Here is a 16,697-nt window from a genome sequence, read left to right as displayed (position 1 = left end):
GGCTGTGTGGGGTCGCCTTAAAACCGCCTACCTTCTCTGGTCCAAACAAATCCAGAGCATTCAGGAGCAGAATCTAAAGTTAGAAGGAGGACATACTGGCTGCTGCATTGTTGTCAGAGAAGCCAGCACTTCAACATAGCATGTTTCCTTAATGTCTGATCAGATAGTAAGATACCTTTATCATTTCATTCAGTAGATATCTTACAGATTTGTCCTTTAATAACAGTCTGCAGACAAAGAACTTTAAGCACTATGATAGCATCAGCCTGCTGCCGTGATATTAATACGATTTGCTGTCTATCAGTGCAATACACAGATCCCGATTTGGCACCACAGCTTACCACAATCCTGCTGGCCACACTGACAGAGACCAAGCTGATCAATCCTTGTTGCTCACTCCACACCTCTGCTGGCATCATCTATCCTACTCCAGTGCTGCTTCTATGCCAATATTAATCAATATGTAGTGTGATTGATGATGACACCCACAGTCTGCCACAGTGACTGTTCTCTCCTCGGCAACAGGACACTTAAAGTCAGCTTGATCAGATAGACGAACTCCAGCGTCTGTCATCTGACGATGGAGAAAATGTATAAGGCCGGGTATCAGTCCAGCAGGAGTCTCTGCTCTCTTAAGGCCCTGACACACCAAGCAGATTGGACAACGCCTTTGACTTGGCCAAAAAGTTGAACTGGGACACACAGCAAAAACTAGGGCGACGACCGCTCACTGACGGACCGACGGCTAGCAGTCTCCTTGGAAAGAGTTAGCAATCAGGGAGAGGGAATTACATGCAGGAAAGGAGCCACAGGTCGGATCCGGGCCGTCCACCTGGAGGACTTGAAGGGATACTTCACCCATTTGCATTAAGCTTTGTATCATTAGAAACCTGGTAGTATTTTTGAATGGCCGTATTTCTCGCTCTCATTTTCCCCTGAGATGGGAAATCTTTGTATTTTTAAGTTTGAAAAGGAGCTTCCGATGACGCAAAATGACGATTTTTGCGTCATCGGAAGCTGTTGCGGTTAGCGAGGTGAAACTACAATGCTAGTTCCTCATATTTTCAACCACTGAAGCTACAGACCAATCACAGATCAGTGGGTGGGAACTCACTCCCAGAATGGCCGCCGGGGCCGGCGCTGCTGCCAAGACACAAGACCGGCCTGTGTAGCAACCGTCTCGCGGCTATATTGCTGGCCGCTGCTGCCAGCTCAGCAGCCGAGACATAAGGCCTGCCTGTCGGCAGCAAGGAGCCGGGGCCGGTTACAGAAATCTTGGAATCAGTTGAGGAAACGGCCTTATGTGTTGAAGTAAATATGACTGTAAACCTGACCTTAGTGGGAGTGGCCTGCGCAGCTGTGCATTCTGGGAGTTGGTGTCTTTCATCCACATGAGCCAAAAAGACACTTTCTGCCTTTTCTCGGCCAAGAAGGCACCAACTTCAAAATGTAGTTCACATTTCTACATATATGACCCAATGTCAACACAGATTCATGTTTCAATGAGCGAAGTATCCCTTTAAGCCTCTGCGCATGGGGGGCGCATGTATGATCTACTGCGCCCACCAGCGCCCCTTCAACAATCCATTTTAAGGTACATAAGAAAGGAGGACCATTTATACCAGCCATCTCTGCTTAAAAGTGTATTTCAACCTAACGAGACAACTTCTCCAAGACCATTAAAGAAGAGCGGGTGGGAAGCTCGGTTGGAGTAAATTAATGGTGCGACTGCAGATTCTTCAGTGGGTGTCAGATATACATGTTATAATACCAAAGAATGACGGGAAAATGAAAATTGTGTTCCAGGCCTACTGCAGATGAAATCTTAACCCATACCAAGCTGGCACAGAGGTGGGTCTTGGACGCGGCCTCCTACATGGAGCGGCAGGACGTCTGATCACAGGCCTGTGCGCAGTAGGAGATCCCAGACTCCAACCCAATCAACAGCTAATCCCTATACGTCTGGAACTACAGCCAAGATCTCATTTCATACCAAAGCCAGGACACAGTTTGTCATTAAAGATCTGGTTTGGGTGTCGCAGTGTGTTCGACTTTTAACTGGCTCAGCGGGAGAGCGATGAAGTCGTTACCTTAAAGCGTCCATTGTGATGAAACATGGCAGTCAGAATCATTTCATGTTCTGTCTTTGAGGGGCTGCGGGCTTCAGTCATTTGGCAGGATTTGTTTTGGGTGTGTGATAATAACCCTGGAGAGACGGGGAGGAGGAGGAAGAAGGAAAGCTGTGAAGTAAAGCCAAGTCTGTTTCATTTCAGCACATCTTACTATTAATGAGGCTCAAGGAACTCTATGAAGCGGTGTTTTGCAAAATACACAAGGGGGCTGTGAAAAGTACAAACACTGGTCTGTTATTTAGTTAAAAGCATCACACTCATATTACAATAGTGAAGATATCGGTGGGATATCTTTCCCAGTGGGAGTGTTTGTGAAGTATCCTGAAGATAAAGATAAGGAGGAAGACGTGATGGATGGAAGGAAACCAAAGCTTGGAAGTCAAACCTTGAAGTGACAGATTCACAGCCCTCATTTCCCTTTCATATGAAAGTGGGGGTGGATGGATTCACCTTGGACAGTGTGTGTAGCCTCATGTGTGTGTGTGTGTGTGTGCCATATTTAATATACAGTCTATGACTTGAACACAGACCAAGTCTCCCTGGGTCGTATTAAACTCTTTTAAGTTTCTGATTAATTATTAAGAATGAATACCCTGACCTATACTTACTGTGTGTTTTATAATCTGGAACACAGCACAATGCAGTTCAACATTATAACAGAGTTTGAGCTCCCGACCCAACAGAGAAACATGGCTGCTTACAGTATTGTGTTTCTTTGGAGCCTTAAAGAAATGAAGCTCTAGCGTTTAGTCGGGAAGACGCTTACTCACGTTTCCACTGTCATTCTCGAGCTGTCATTTTCTGGGGCTGTCGTTGGATAATCACTTGTCTCGTCAGCGGTACTCATCTAACCAATGGCATGGTGTTCCGACCTCATTTTCAACCTTTCATCGTTCTGCTCCCCTTTTGAATATAATTCTTTCTCTGCCTAATTAGTTCCTTCATTGCTGATGTTTCGTGCGGCCCCTCCACCTCCCCAACATCACCATCTCGCAGAATCATCATCCATCAATTCTCATCCCATCCGGTCTCATCAAGTTATCAGCTTCACATCCACAAGGGTCTGGACTCCATGGTGGGGGATTATTCTGCCGCCCACCCCAAAATATTTCTGTCAAGACACATTTCCATATTATTCATTGTAATAAATGATTTTCTTAATTCAACTATTCTCCTGATTGAACTAATATATATGTGCTGGGCATGCTGAAAAAAAGTTACTAGTTACTACTAACGCGTATGGAGGAAATCTCAATCTATTCATCCACTTGATGCTGTTTGCAGATGAAACAGCAGCTCTGAAGCCGGCTCCTGTGGGAGGACTCCTGTCAGCAGTGATCGATCACTGAGGGGCCGCCCATCACAGGGTGACATTGACAAGTTGAAACAGCTTTTTTGTTTTTATCCCCCGAGATGACTGGAGGCTCGAGTTTATTGACTTCTGGACTATCTCTACAGTTTACCACTGGAGGTGTAAAGATAAAGCGGTTTGAATCAGTAACAGATATTCAACATTAAAGATCCGAGTGAATCAGTCCATGGAGCCATGGATTAATAAAAATGAACTAAGAACCAGTCGATGGCCTGGTTTCAAAGTCATGAATCGGCTCAATGAGGTTTCGCTTCCTGTCCTGCAGACTGTGTTTAGCGTTCTTGGTATTGCGAGAGTTTGACCTTTAACCTCTCACGCTAGTAACATTAGCTTAGAGAGCTTGCAGTTAGCGTTTGCTAGCTCACGAGGAGAAATGAACAACATCCAAAATTGCCACAGTGGTTTTCAGTTCACCTCAGACATGAAGTCATGAGGACTTAATGTGAAGGACGAGAATCTTTTCAAGAATCTTTCCGTCTGTGCGATTTGCAGAAATGCGAGTAAAAAAACAGTGTTTATTATTTCATCCCCATTATAGTTACATTGGCTTTAATGTTTACGAGCTGAGGGCATAACTTTCAAGTTGTTATGTCCTCAGTCTAGGGGGAACCTAGACACAACATGCCAAAGAGCACATTTCATAAAACATTATTAATACATAAATCGGAAAAAAGTGAAATGTACAGACATGCTAAGATTTCTGGGAAATGAAAGGGTCAACATGAAATTGGTCTTGGGCTCAAGACCACTTTTTGAAGGTCTCGTCTCGCAATAGAAAGCATTTTTACTCTGTCTCGTAGCGGTCTCGGTGGACTCTGGATTTTAAATTAAGACTGGTCAAAACCACCCTGATCGGCTTTTTTTTAAAGTTTATTACTGGTTAGAAGGAAAACTTCTAAAATAATAAAAAACGTTTTATCTCCCCGGTTACGTCCGCAACCTTCCCAGTGTTACAGTCAAATGAGTGACACGTCCGCTGCACACAAGATGAAGATTTTTCAGTGATATTTATGGTCTTGACTCGGTATCGCCCTGCCTTGGTCTTGATCCCTAAATGTCTTCCTCTTGACTCGGTCTTGATCCCTAAATGTCTTCCTCTTGACTCGGTCTTGAGCCCTAAATGTCTTCCTCTTGACTCGGTCTTGATCCCTAAATGTCTTCCTCTTGACTCGGTCTTGAGCCCTAAATGTCTTGGTCTTCACTCGGTCTCGATCCCTAGACGTCTTGGTCTTCACTCGGTCTCGCCCTGCCTTGGTCTCGGTCTTGACTCGGTCTTGATCCCTAAACGTCTTCCTCTTGACTCAGTCTCGATCCCTAAATGTCTTGGTCTTCACTCGGTCTCGATCCCTAAATGTCTTCCTCTTGACTCTGTCTCAATCCCTAAATGTCTTGGTCTTCACTCGGTCTCGATCCCTAGACGTCTTGGTCTTGACTCGGTCTCGCCCTGCCTTGGTCTCGGTCTTGACTCGGTCTTGATCCTAAACGTCTTGGTCTTGACTCGGTCTCGATCCCTAAATGTCTTCCTCTTGACTCGGTCTTGATCCCTAAAAGTCTTGGTCTTCACTCGGTCTTGCCCTGCCTTGGTCTCGGTCTTGACTCTGTCTCAATCCCTAAATGTCTTGGTCTTGACTCGGTCTTGATCCCTAAATGTCTTGGTCTTGACTCAGTCTCGCCCTGCCTTGGTCTTGGTCTTGACTCAGTCTTGATCCCTAAATGTCTTGGTCTTCACTCGGTCTTGCCCTGCCTTGGTCTCGGTCTTGACTCTGTCTCGATCCCTAAATGTCTTGGTCTTGACTCGGTCTTGATCCCTAAATGTCTTGGTCTTGACTCGGTCTTGATCCCTAAATGTCTTGGTCTTGACTCAGTCTCGCCCTGCCTTGGTCTTGGTCTTGACTCGGTCTCGGTCCCTAAACATCTTGGTCTTGCCTCGGTCTCGGACCTATCCGGTCTTGGGTATGTCTTGGTCTTTCCTCAGTCTGGGTTAGTTTGTTCTCACCTACAACACTATTGAAATGTATGAACTATTTACAATAACAGGGTCTAAATTAAGCTTTAGTTCAGGTTGGAATAGGTGAATGAATATTCCTGGACAAACTTCACATCTATGTTACGAGGCGATCTTTAATGAAGGTTTCAGCACCATCTAGTTGAGTTTAACAGTCGGCAGATATGATATGAGGAGCTTGGGAGACAGAAATAAATGGATTCTATTTCCAGACACCTGCTGTGTCTAGACAACCCAAATCTGCCAACGGTTGATCCGCCACATTGGCAGCTTTATGCCTAAATATCTCTCCTGGCAAAGAGAGATTGTACTTGAGCACATGTGGGAAGATGTTTTTGCGCCTCTGGCTTGTTTGATGAGATGAGAAGAAAATTCTCTTTTCGTTTTTCCGAAATTGAAAGCCTCACATGCTTAGGGAGAAAAAGTGCCCACTCTGTCTGAGCCTAGAGGGGGTGTCGTCACGCAAACTTTCCTCCCTCTGCTCTTTATTCTGCTCCAGAAATACTCAATATCCACACTCTGCCGCTGTCCCCACACATAGGCTTTGGCTTTTTGTGTGAAAATTCTCAAGTGTGGAAAAATACCACCTGCTGCCCTATAAAAGCTAATGTGTGTTTCCTGGCCAACAGTTATCCTCTCCTTCTCTGGCGGCTTGAATTGTGTGTCTCACAAACCACGACTGGGTCTGAATTGAAGCAGTTTTTTTAGCACAAAGAGAAAAAAAAAGATTTCCTGGCACGTTATTCTCTTTCAGAAACGCAGATCGATAACACTTTTTATTCAAACATGGAGTCACTCCAGACCACGGCGAGTAATCCAGAAACTAAAACGCACAGTGAGAGGGAAGATTCAACAACAGATAAAGACCCCCTTTATCTTTTTCTACAAATGCAAAGAAACAATGGAGGTAATTTTCTTCTGCATGAAGATGTGTGAAAACATGTATTGTGACATCTTTCTCAAACTGCCTCAGTCCAAAAAGGATGACTGAAGAACAAATGCTAAGCTGTGAAGTCTATTTTGTGATAAATCAGACGACTTGAAATGAAGCTTCAACATTCACTTCTCTACTTGTGTTTAAAAACTTTTTAAATCAGCCATGAGGAAGTGTGATTTTATGCATACACTGTAAATATTAACAGACGTCAGCCGTCTGCATCCGGAGGCTCATCAGCAGCAGCAGCCGCCTTGTTGGAAATCCTGTCTCAGTCTAACTTTCAGTCAACCTAACGACAGGCTGAACACTCGACGAACTGCCAAAAAACTGCAGTTCCTCAAGTGTCCACTAGAGGCTGGCTCAAAAAGCAAACAAATCCCCATCAGGTCCCATTTTCAACAGCAGAAACAAACATGTTAACATCCTGGTTTTGTTCTCGATAGCTAATTTCTTGATCCGTACAAATTGTCCATGGTGACTTTTGGCAAAACTCATCCATTTTGTTTATAGTAAGGTTTAGAGTTTGGGTTACATTTGCACAAATGGGGGGCGTGGCATTTGAGTGGTACGATGACCACCGTTGTTGGGCTGTATAAACAGAGACATGGTCTCGGTGAAGTCTTCCATTGGTTTCTGAAGAGGAATTATGAAACCCAATGATGGCGCTCGACTAACTGGAAATACTTTCTCAACCTCACTTTTGATGAGTCTTGAGATAGGCCTGCCATGCCCCTAATTATCTAAATGTGTTAATAATTCTTGAGCTTAATAAAATAAAAATGGATGAGTGATTAAAAACCCATCCCCTGTACAGTGTGTACACAGCCTTTGTTTATTTTGTTATTTTTGAGTGGGATGTTTTTCTTAACCTGTTCTCAGGTTTGGGCTTGTATTGTGTTTTTTGGATCTGTTTTTCCCGTGTTTCTGGTTTCAGAGGTTGTGTGGCGTTCCTGACCGCTGGTTCCTTCATTCACAGCAGCAGACTATTGTTCTATTTCCTTTTCCTCTTCCAGTGTATTGCTCCGATTGACCCAGCGCTCCTGAACGCCGGCAGCCTCACCGCCATTACGATTCAAGTCACCGCTTGCAGGAACTTGGATATCCTCTTTGAATTACCTTCAGCTAAACAAAGACTGTTTTCCCCTGTTTGCATTCATAACCTGCAATAAACCTTTTGAACCTTTCATCCTGAGTTTCAGGAAAGCTAAACCTTCACACTTTCTTGAGAAGCAGCAACGTTTCAACTCATTTGTTTCTCTTCCCCCTGCTGGTAATTTCAGAGAATTTTATTTTTCGCTATATTTTCTGATTGGTCAGTTTAAGTCATGTGAATCACAGTTACGAGAATCTAATTAGGAGAGGCTTCAGTTATTGCCATGGGGTCTGCCTGCAGCTCGAGCAGATTTTTCTTTCCTTCCCTCGTTTGTGCCTTGGAAAGCATCCGTTGTGAATTTATTTTTAAGTACAGCTCTTTGTGTTCGTTCTCTTGAACTGCTTCATATATTTGTATCTACAACGTGTCTACATGGACGGGACGGCCGGCCGGCTCATCCCCTTGCGTCTTGAGGGACTAGAGTAAAGAAGAATAACATGCAGTGTGAAGCCACGAGCTAGCTAAAGAGCGCTAGCATTAGCATGCTAACACAACAATGCAGCGTGAGTTGTTTTGCTGGTGCTCATGGGCGACATCTGCTGGATCAAAAAAATCACATATTCTTCCTTTAATGATTATTTGCCAGCTAAAAAAGTAATGTTTAAGATAGCGTTAGTGCTTTATGTTGTGGTGATTTGTTAGCTTTAATTGCAAAATGTAAATTTTTTACATCGTAAATATTTAGTATTTGGCTGTGTATATTTTTGATTTGACTTTTAATGTTACATACAGCTACTACATTACTTTGTACTCCAAGATGTGGCTCTCATTGAGAAATGTATGTGGACATGTAATATTTGATCCTTTAATTCAGTGGTTCTCAACTGGTCGAGCCTCAGGACCCACCAACTACTCCTTCATGAAAAACCGCGACCCAAATTTCTTAAATTTTTTATAACCAATCAGATTTATTTAAAGACGAATTGTGCAGTTTGGACCTCAGACGTTAAGAAGCCTGATAGAACGAATGAACTGAATGAAACAAACCTGTTCAAAAAAGGCGATTCATAGACTTTTTGACAGCATTTACGACCCTCTGAAAATGGCTCCGCGACCTACTTTTGGGTCCCGACCCACCAGTTGAGAACCACTGCATGATAGTGAGGACACCAGCAAAGAGCATTTTGGATGAACTCCAGCCTCTCGTTTCTCTTGAAGTCTGTTAGCTATCTGTCGATTTGTGTACAGACACACACAAGCGACCTTAATGTGTATATGTTGGCTTCTGCAGCCAGCCTCAAGTGGCCACTCTAGGAACTGCAGGATGTTGTGTTTTTTTTTGTTGCATTTCTGCATGTGTTTCAATTTCAACACCAGAGGTTGCTGCTTGGTTATTATAAAGCATCTTATCTTTCTGTTGACCCTTGGACTCTGGGTGTATTATAATGTGAATGAATGCTTCTCCTGTTGTTTTGGAAAGTGAAGTCATGTGCAGTGTGTTTCCACAAACGGCCTCTGCAGACATAATGTGTTTATCACCTTCAGCCAGTTAGCAGAGAGGAAACATCAGGGGGAAAAAAACAAAGCCTGAAACTGCCCCCCTCACCTGATGTTTCCTCACTTCCATCTGCCTGCTCCTCTTCGGCTCTCTGTTTAAACTTCCATTAAGCATTCACACTTAATGGCTCTGGTATTTCAGACAATTTAAAGCCCCTCTCCCCGGCAGAGAGGGCGGTGCGATCGAGCGTGGCAGGGAGCTAATTGAAGTCCGCTGACACCATTAGCAAACTGCCGTCGGGGCTTATAGCCGGTCGTATAACAAGCGGCTAAGGGGACGAGGAGACAGCAGATGATGAAGAACACGACGGTGGGTTCTTTCTCTCGGGTCAGACCGCGTCAGCCTCAACAAGCTAAAGAGAGAGAGAGGTGATGTGAGGGCAAACATGGGGCGGAAATGCATGAACGCGCAGATATTTAAAACACAAACAGCTTCATTCTGTTTTCCATGCAATCTAACAATCGTTTTCAAAACAATAAACAGCAGTTATACTGGCCGAGTACGGCGCCACACAACTGGAAACGATGCTACATCAGTCTAATCTAGAAAGGTCGTTGAATTCAGTGACCTGCCAGCTGCTGTCACACACTGGCCTTTATCTCCGTGCCTCATGTTAATGCAGCATGACTGCTGCCTTTGCTGAAAGGACTAACAAGGGGGACAATCGCTGAAAAAGGCTTTATAGTGATGTCTAAAAACAGTACAGTGACATTATGTGTGTGTGTGTGTGTGTGTGTGTGTGTGTGTGTGTGTGTGTGTGTGTGTGTGTGTGTGTTTTAGCCTTGTAAGCACTACAACTGTTAAAAATGTGTAATACATTCTGAAGGTGTTTTAAAACAATACTTTTCGTTACTTTTACATTCTTATTAGGGCCAAATGGGGAAAAAATCTGAGATTTTGGGGTTAAAGTCAAACATTTAGGAGAATAAAATTGGAAATATATTAGAAGAAAGTCGTACATTGACAAAAATAAACCTGAGACATAACTTGGGTTATTTGACCTTCTGCACCTCTTAAAGCTGCTAAACATGACACAATGATAACGATACAGCCTAATGTTATGTCACAATCTCTTCTGAATATCTGCATGGATGTACGCTCTGCTATTTGTTAAGTCGCTCTCTCTTTTTTCTCTTCTTCCCAGTCCTCAGTTGTTGTATGAACAGTACCAAGACGGGTAAAGCAGTACCTAGTTCTCGCTGCCAATCTTACATTGTGCTATAAACAGGCGTCGGGGGCGATCTGTGGACATGGAGAGATGATGTTAAAAGTTGTTGTTCTACAATTCTACAATTCTACAATTCTACAATTCACTTAGCAGACTCTTTTATCCAAAGCGACGTACATCAGAGAGTAAGAACAACACAAGCAAGGATCTAGAAAAAAGGGAACAATGTCAGTAAGAGCAAACGATCAGCTTTGAGTCTGATTGGACACACAGGTGCTGACAGGAAGTGACCAGAGGCAAAGCACAACATTGAGGGCAGTTCTTGAGAGCTCTAATCAGTATAGAAACCATCTTATAAGTCGTCGTTATCAAACAAAAACCATCGTCATTACCATCATCATCATCAATAATATGGAGACCATCATCATTAAGTTAGTAGGTATTCATGAAAGAGCTGGGTCTTTAGCTTTTTCTTAAAGGTGCAGAGGGACTCTGCAGATCACATGGAGTTTGGAAGTTCATTCCACCACCGGGGGGCGACAGAGGAGAAGAGTCTAGTCAGAGACTTAGGACCCTGTTGAGAAGGTTGGATCAGACGCCTTTCATTGGCAGAGCGTAGTGGGGGGGAGGGAGTGTAGACCTGGAGGAGAGAGTTAAAGTAAGGAGGAGACGTTTTTGTCGCTGTTTTGTAAGCGAGCAGCAGAGTTTTAAATTTGATGCGAGCAGTAACTGGGTGTAAGGCTCAAATTTGAAACGACTATTTTAAGATGGAAAAGTTACACAATGTCTTAAATGTCATACAAACTGTTTGAAAAAAAAACACACTGTGCAGTAGCCTCTTCACATGCTGACAGTCAAAGACATGCATCATGTTTATTTACCGTGCTGGTAAATGTAATGTAGTTGATCTTATTGATTTGTATGAGTGTCAATCACTCAGCTTCATCGATATCTGCTGGAACCTTCCAAAGTCATCAATCCTGCAGTGTGCTTTTTTTTTCCAGTTGCCAAATATCTTCATGTTGATACTACTTTGATTTGAACTCTCTGCTTGTCTCTGCTTGAGAAACTCTTCAAAGTCCTCCTCACAGTTTCTCACTTCAGGAGCTCTCTGAAGGGCTGAGGTGTTTTTTTGAATCACTCTTTTACTCTTTACCAGGAAGTAATTTTAACTTCTTAAACTTCTAACTTCTAAACGTCATGACTCTGAGAGTTTTCTTAGAGTTTCATCACTACGGGAAACTCTGTACAAGGAAGTTTTATGAATACGGCCCCCGGTGTCATGACAACCCTGGTGTGCGCTCTAAAGGTCAATTCATAAATCATTATCTGTAAAGCGCCAATTCATAACAAGTGTTATCTGGAGACGCTTTACAAAAAGAGCAAATGGGATAGGATGCAGGAAGGAGTTGTCCTTTGTGTTCCTCACAATCCTGTTGTTCCCCTTGAATCTACGCTACTGTGATTGGCTGAATAGGAAGGAGACATCTGATTGGCTGCAGACATTTCCCTGCTGAAAAAAAATGCATTTGTGAATCTAACCACGGCAGAGGAGTCTCAAAAGTCCCACACACAAATGCAGTGAGGTTCACTAATGACGAACAGTCTGTATATAAATGTAACAAGATACAAACGTGTTTTTTAAATATATATGTATATCGTATATTTGTGGATTTCTATTACATATATACAAAACTATAAATGTTTGTGTGTGAATCAGAAATACATTTGTGAATCTTGTTTTTGTATTTGTGAATATTGAGACTGATTTAACCGTGCATGAGCGAAGACGGCGGTGGTTGTGAGGACGAGACAGTCCGATGGTGGAGGCTGGGCGTCAGGGACGTCGGGTGGTAGTCGTGTCAGATCAGCTCGCTGAAGGTTGGGCGTTGCTCCGTCTACTCGAGAGCCGTGTTAACTCGATGTATAACAACCAAAACATTCTGTGACTCTGCATTGTGTTTGCAGGATTATTGTTTTAAAATGATCTTCCAGGATCGTCCCTGGCACTTGCCCACAGTGGAAATCAAGCCTGCAGCCCATGGCGGTCTTAGCAATATTAAACCATTAAACTACCCCCCCCGACCCCCCCCCCCCCCCCCCCCCCCCCAGCCTGGCTCAAGAAGCGCAACAGAAGGAGCCTAAACAAGCCAGCAACATGCTGATCCGTGCCATCGTCTCCCCCCCCCTCCCATCCCCCCCCACTGTGCCGCGGATTTGATTTGGCCCGCGACCGTCTTTATTTCCCCCCGGGCTGGACGGCTATCACGGAGAGGCGAGGAGGTGAGCCGCCCTGCTGAATGGAAATGCTCTCTCACAGATGTGTGTGAGGGGACTCGCCCCAGGGACCAATACTGCCTAATGGTTATCTGATTGACTGGGAAGAGAGAGAGGAAGTGGAGATGGGGGGAGTGCAGGAAGGTGACGGGCCTGCCTTCTCTGTTTGTGTTTCCGTTTAAAAACTATGCGGAGCATGTTTGTGCATGCTTATCAGTCTGCAGTGTGAGTGTTTCTCTCTGTCCCTTCATGCTTATCAGTCTGCAGTGTGAGTGTTTCTCTCTGTCCCTTCATGCTTATCAGTCTGCAGTGTGAGTGTTTCTCTCTGTCCCTTCATGCTTATCAGCCTGTGGCTCTAATGAAGGCTTACAGTATAATGACAGATGTGGTCAGATAATGGAGGAGGTAATTACTCCAGCGTGCAGCAGGAATTAGATTATTGATCAGCGGGATTCAGCAGCATGATGGGAAAAAAAAAGAAGAAAAATCAACTCCTAAAATAAAAAAGCTCGTCTGTCTGGCGTCCAATCACAGCTGAGGCAAGAGGCGCACAGGTGTGCAGACACAGTGTGTAAACGCACAAACAAAGGCATTCCAGTCGAGTGACTTACCCTCCGCATGGAGACATCTGCAGTTAATGTGAGTGTGTAGTGATCCAAAAACTTTAACTTTTGTTAAATGTTTGCCTTTTATTCTCCAAACACACTTCTTTCAGCTCGACCGGAAAAAACAGACGGATTTTAAATCGCTCTGCATGCGTGCCAAATCAACGACGACGAGTAACGAGTAAAGATGTGCTGTGTAGTCGCTCAGTCATGCAGGATCATGGTTAATTCAAAACTTGATCCAAAGGTAACTGGACTCGGTTGAAGATCTTGAAAGCGTTTCACCTCTCAGACGAAAAGGCTCATGATGAAGCTGCTATGGGAACAGAAAAAAAGAGCACACTCAACAGTAAATAATAATTCAGGTACAGAAAAGTCAGAACGCTAAATGTCCTTCAAGTTTCCTTTATCTGGGTAAGAACAGAAATAAAACAACAACGGACGCCGTTCAGCACGAGGCCTTCATCAGCGCTGATGAAAAGGAAACTTGAAGGACGTTTAGTGTGCTGACTTTTCTGTCTCTTTTTTAAAGCTACTATAGGAAACATCGAAACGTCTGCACCTATAGTCGCTTGTGACTTCAGCTTTTCAACCAGGAGACGACGTCATCAGGTGGTCACCAACTTTCACCGGATGTTTGGACCCTGAACCACAACATGCTCCAGGTAGTGTGTCTGCGGTGATGACCAGTCACTGCCCATCTTCTCCTGGTTTTCCAGCTTGTCTCCTCCCGCCTGAATCAAAGCCTACAAGAGGCTCTCTCTGCGGCCTCCCCCGACCTGCGAGCAGCCGCCTTCCTCCCCTAATCCTGCACTATATCTCTGGCCACTTTTTGCATACTTTCATATCACTACAAATATATTTTTGTTGTTGTTGTTTTTATAAACGCTGCTGTTTAGGATTGCTGCTAACAAAGTTTCGTAGTGTCCTTGTATACAATGATAATAAAGATTCTATCTATCTACTATTCATAGGGCTGTAAGTGTGTTCCATACAGACTGCCTGCCACGTTTACAATAGTTGATAAAAGAAATTGGGAATACAGTTTTCCAAAGATATCAAACACAATCAAAATAGTATTTCAAATTTGAATTGAAGTCTAATGAGGAGAGGCTTCATGGTGAAAGTCTTTTTAAAACGATGACGTCGATAAGAGAGCTGATAGAAGACATGAAGAGATCAGAACCTGGAAGAACCAAAGACAGACATGTTTATGGAATAGTAAGTAATGACCTATACCGGAGGATCTCAGGTTGCATGGGGGCTGGTAGGGGGGGTCAGGAGGTCAGCAATGTAATCTCCAGCTGACCCTCTACAAGCTTTCAAAGTGATCACAAGAGTTTTAAAATCCATTCTAAAACGGACTGGGAGCCAGTGACGTGACTTTAAAACCGGTGTGATGCGTTCTCTCCTGTTGGACCGGGTCATGAATCCGGCTGCGGCGTTTTGGATCAGCTGGAGTTTGTTTATGTTGTGATGTGTAAAAACCAGAGTACAGGGAATTACAGAAATCTAATAAATGAATGAATTACTGTTTCAAAGTTACTAACGGATAAAAATCACCGGATTTTTGTGAGTTTTCTTAATTGAAAAAAAAACACGATTGAACAAATGAGTTATCAGGTTTAACAAAACTGAGTCAAAATTTAGATTACATTTTAGATTTAGTCGATATTAATAAGACACTAAAGAATGCTTCAGGTGTAATGGTGGTGTTTACAACCTACCTGTTGACTACCTGTTGTACTCATAGTGACATAGCACTTAAATTATATGCAGTGTGTCAGCACACACACACACACACACATGCTGCAGACGCATCATCCTGAGCACACAGCACACATTAGCTTGACCCACAGCCCTTCATCCCCAGCAGGGATCGATCCCTCATATTGATTTCCTGGGAGTGTAAGACATTAGGATCCTCTGTGGTTCTCCCACTTCCTCTGGCCCTGCGGCATGTCAGAGCATCTGCACGCCTTAGCAAACACATCAGAACATGACGCTGAAAAAACAATCAGCCCATCAGTAATACACAACTGAACGTCTGTATGTGTGAACACGAGGGACCTACGTTCACTATAACGACTCTGCCATGTGAGCGGGGACTGTTTGTGATAACTGCATTCAGCAGGTAAACCCGGCGGTTAGTCTAGTTGTTTTAAAAGCCAGCAGGAATCCACATGGGAGAGGTCATTATAAGCGTGGATATGCCTGCTAGCTACATATGTGTGTGTCAGTTTGTATGTGTGCCACTGTGCACGGGGGGGGGGGGGGGGGGGGGGGGGGGGGCTTTGTGAATGCAGGTGATTGCTGGGGCTCTAGCTTTTCATTAAAACAGAAAGCCTGGCGGCGAGGTGCTCCAGTGTCTGTCCCCAGAGGACGCCTTTCTCCATGAGCTCAATGCAATCAATTCACCGAGCTGCACGGTGGAATAGGGAGAGATGGATGTGAAAGAGTGGAGTGAAGGATGGATGGATGGAGAGATGGAGAGATGGAGGGAGGGAGGGAGGGGAAGAAGACAGGCAGGGACTGAAGCATGGCAAACAGGATTGATGACAGAAAACTCCACTAGCATAGAAATCCCTTCATTTGTCGGGAGGCCTCCTGTGGGCAGCTGGGGGAGAGCGAACAAAGTCAGAGAGAGAGGGGAGAGGAATACTGAACAAGTGTGACAATAAGCGGCCTCCTTCTGTCCTCCCTCCGTCCCTGAAGTGGTGTCACTGCGACCACAGTCACCTATATGAGTTTTATTTTTCATTTTTCGCACTCGCCTGCTGATCCTTTTTCTCACAAACGATGTGAAACTTATAATCCAAGGCATGAATTAGCATTTTTATTTTGAGAAATGTGCCGGTCTCGTGTGTTTTGACCTAAGGGCCCGTCGGCTTTGGAACGACCTGCCTGATGGAGATACGCCGTGCAGAACTGGTGACATCTCTTCTTTATAGACTTATATGTGATGTCGTCGTCTTATTGGCTCTTCATCGTCATTTTACTTTTTTAATCTCGTCTAATATTGAAGAATTCTTCTTACTCATTTATCACCCTCAAATTCTAATATTATCATTTATTGCCATTATTTCCTTTTATTACTGTTATGGCTTTTACTAATTCTTGTCTTTTATCTGTTTAACTGCTGGAATCCCTTTAACCGTATTTGTCTTTCTTTATTTTATCGCTTTTATCCCGTCTTAGTTCCTTTTTTTGTTTTTTTTTCTAGATTTCTTTTTGGGCTTTTTCTGCCTTTATTGTAGGAACAGGACAGTGAATAGGGTTGGAAATCAGGGAGAGAGCGAGAGCGGGGAATGACCGCCCAATTTCCACATACTCCATCAGCGCCGAGCACTACGCCTTAGTTCACTACCACTCAAGTCAACCATTGTGTTCACACAGCGGGCGCCGCGGTCCTTCTCCACAGCGTTCCACCAGCTGCAGGCACGCGTCAAGCTGGACTGAATATGACAACCCGGACAGGAAGTCAGACAAGGAAACGCACAGAGCGTCCAGTGAATTCCAAAATAAAATGCAGTATACGGAGTTGAGATCA

The 16,697-nt window shown here is 44.0% G+C and overlaps 1 protein-coding gene across 1 annotated transcript in view; it reads left to right on the top strand.

Annotated features, from left to right (window-relative positions):
* The window catches only part of LOC132992953 (uncharacterized), a 277,165-nt gene that overhangs the window by 233,782 nt on the left and 26,686 nt on the right, over positions 1-16,697 (top strand). The gene's annotated exons all lie outside the window — the stretch shown is intronic.

The sequence above is a fragment of the Labrus mixtus genome, chromosome 2, assembly GCF_963584025.1.
Source record: "Labrus mixtus chromosome 2, fLabMix1.1, whole genome shotgun sequence".
NCBI lineage: Eukaryota > Metazoa > Chordata > Actinopteri > Labriformes > Labridae > Labrus > Labrus mixtus.
Note: the sequence above shows the minus strand (reverse complement) of the source record. Positions and strands in the feature narration are given on the sequence as shown.